This window comes from Dama dama, chromosome 9, assembly GCF_033118175.1.
Source record: "Dama dama isolate Ldn47 chromosome 9, ASM3311817v1, whole genome shotgun sequence".
Classification (NCBI taxonomy): domain Eukaryota; kingdom Metazoa; phylum Chordata; class Mammalia; order Artiodactyla; family Cervidae; genus Dama; species Dama dama.
The window spans coordinates 13380205-13383335 of NC_083689.1; the positions used below are offsets into that span (position 1 = coordinate 13380205).

Genomic DNA, 3131 nt, shown 5'->3' on the forward strand with positions numbered 1-3131 from the left:
TAATGATGTGCAAAGAATGATGTTCACAAAAGTGATAAAGAATGGTCTCAAATTCTTCTCTGTAATAATGTTATATAAATAGCTATCTTGCCAAGAGGAATTTCCTCCTCATAGGAGTAGTACAGCTACTATTACCATAAAAAAAAAATACATGGTGTGATTTATTTTATTTGAAAAGAAATTAAATATTTCATGTTCAAGGTTGGGAATACCATTTGGATAATAGAGAGATCACAAACCTTAAAAGTGAGTTGAATAAACTGTATAGAAAATTTGAAATAAAAATAGAAATTCCAAGAAAATTGGAAGAAACATGTTCTATGTCCACAGTCTAAGCAAAGACTGGAAACTTTTGGCTTGCTTTGAGCTCTGTTATCCAGGGCACTTCTTACGCCTTAGGACAATGGCCCTTTTAGAGTCACCTTTCCAAAGAGTGTTTTCAGACCCCTCTTTAAGTCTTTATTTCTCAGACTGTAGATGAAGGGGTTCAGCATGGGTGTGACCACAGTGTACATCACCGAGGCTGTTGCACTTGAGTGTGAGCTGTTGGTACTGGCAGAGCTGAGGTACACTCCTAAACCCGTACAATAAAATAAGGAAACAATGGAGAGGTGGGATGCACAGGTGGAAAATGCTTTATACTTCCCCTGAGATGATGTGATTCCATATATGGAGGAAATTATCTTAGAGTAAGAGTAAATGATACATGTGAGGGAACCACCAGCCAGCAACACAGCTCCAGAGTACATCACCACATTGTTGAGAAAGGTATCAGAACTGGCAAATTGGATCATCTGATTGAGTTCACAGAAAAAGTGAGGAATTTCTAACGAGGTACAGAAGGACAGTCGCAATACCATTAAGCTTTCTAACAAGGAATGCAGGGCACTCATGACCCAGGACACCAGCACCAACAGTTCACAGAGCTGGGGGTTCATGAGGACCATGTAGTGCAGGGGGTGACAGATGGCCATGAAGCGATCATAGGCCATCACTGTTAGGAGTAAGATGTCCAGTCCTCCAAAAAGTATGAAGAAATACATCTGGGTGATGCAGCCTTCATAGGTTATAACTTTGCTCTTTGTATATTCACCAGCATCTTTGGGATGGTGGTGGAGGTGAAACAGATGTCTACAAAGGACAGGTTGGAAAGAAAGAAGTACATGGGGGTATGGAGGTGCAGATTTGAACTGACAGCCAGAATAATGAGCAGGTTTTCAAACACAGTGATCAGGTACATGGAGAGGAAAAGCTCAAATATAAAGGGTTGCAATTCTGGTTCTTCTGAAAACCCCAGAAGAAGAAACTTGGAAACACTTGTTAGGTTCCTTGGTGCCATGTGGTGGTGGTGACTAGGAAAAAATGGGTAAATAACATGACTTATTTTCACACAAATGGGCATTACTCACAAGGTATAAATGCTACCATTTACATTTCCATCAATAAATTACTTTTAACATTATGTCCATGAATTTTGTGCACTTGAGGGCACCTCTTGTGTTACCTCTAATTAACAAACTTGTCCAACTGTCAGTTTCCCCCAGGATGTCATGTATAGTACAGTTTTAATAAAATTCTGTCATGCATTTGAGTAATATAAATTGAATTGTGACAATATTCTAGCTACTATGTGAGCAAGGAGTTTAGAGTGCCGAAAAACAAAAGCTACTAAAATCTGGTTGTGGAGACAGAATACAAGCAAATAAAAAGGTTCATATGGAAATAAACACACACACACACATATGATGTCTTTTGGTTATAGATGTTACGAAGGAAGCAGGTACAAAGAGAGAGCAAAAATAGAGTATGGTTTTTATGCATATTTAGGCAAGACTTGCAAAGAAGATATTCAAATAGACTTCAAGTGTCACTACTGTGAGCACATTTGGGGAAGGGTATCATCATAAAGGAACGGTTAGTGTGAAGACCCTGAGGAAAAGGTTTGTTCAAGATGCTCCAGTGGATAAACGGAAGCCAGTCTGGTGAGGAAATGAGCAGGAGGGAGAGTGAGGAGAGATAATGTCAGAAGATGTTGAGGGAAAAGGTGGCCTCCATTCTGTTGTTGAAACTTCAAGTCACAAGGGGGCCCTTGTCCATAAAAAGTATCTTCAGCACTTCAGGAAATTTCATAGTTTAAAAAGCCTAGTCTGAACCAAAATTGAAGGGAAATCCAAAACTAAATTCTTAAAGAAATGATATACACTAGTCACAACTTAATGATATCCCTGAGGGTCACTAATTCAATGTTAGATTGCAAAGATTTGGATGTGAAGGAACATGACAGAAAGCCTTTTAAAATGTGAGGAGCAAGCAGTACCTAAGTTATAACTTCCCCTCACATGTAAACATATAGATTCAAATACAGGTACAGAAGATAAAATTTATCTGTAGCTAAATGCAAAGGAGAATGCCTTACAAATGGTGGCTGAATACGATACAACTTTCACGAACAGATCTGATCACAATAAAATCAATTAAACAATAAGGGATAATAAATGTGGAAAGTAGTTGGACATCCATAAAAAGCATGACTTATTAAGATGTATATGCAGAAGAATATTCATTTTCATTTATGTGTAAAGCAAGGATTTGCAAGTAAAGAATATTTAAGTGGCAGCCCTCTTCCTTCAGTTAAAAAAAATACAGCAATGAAGAATATAAGATGATACAGAGATTTCACCACACAAAGTTTATAAACTCTCAGACAGACATTCTGTACAAATTCTTGCATATGTACATAAAATGGCTAAAGGCCAAACAACGAACTTGAAAACATTCCTATTTAAAGAATGAAATAAAAACTAGGAATAAAAACATGCTGATTCACCATACAGAGGCAAAGGAAGTGAACAAGCATAGTTCTACTTTTTTGATAAAAGGACTGACTAACTAACCAACAAACATATTTAGCCTTACAGGAAATAAAACAATCACAAATTAAACTCATTAGCACAACCTTTTCTCATAATAATTTTTTTTTTTAAATACTGAGAGAGGAGATACTGAGAAATTTATGTCTCATGAACTGCTGTTGCAAGGAAATATGTGTCAGCATACCTTGGTCTGGATTTTTCTCATCATAGTAAAGTGTGTTGCATATTTAAAAAAAAAAAAAGGTGTATCTCTGTACA

The 3131-nt window shown here is 37.0% G+C and overlaps 1 pseudogene; it reads right to left on the reverse strand.

Moving 5' to 3' along the window:
* Positions 1–395: 395 nt before the first annotated feature.
* Positions 396–1339, reverse strand: LOC133061613 (olfactory receptor 7A17-like; annotated as a pseudogene).
* Between the last annotated feature and the right edge of the window lie 1792 nt (positions 1340–3131).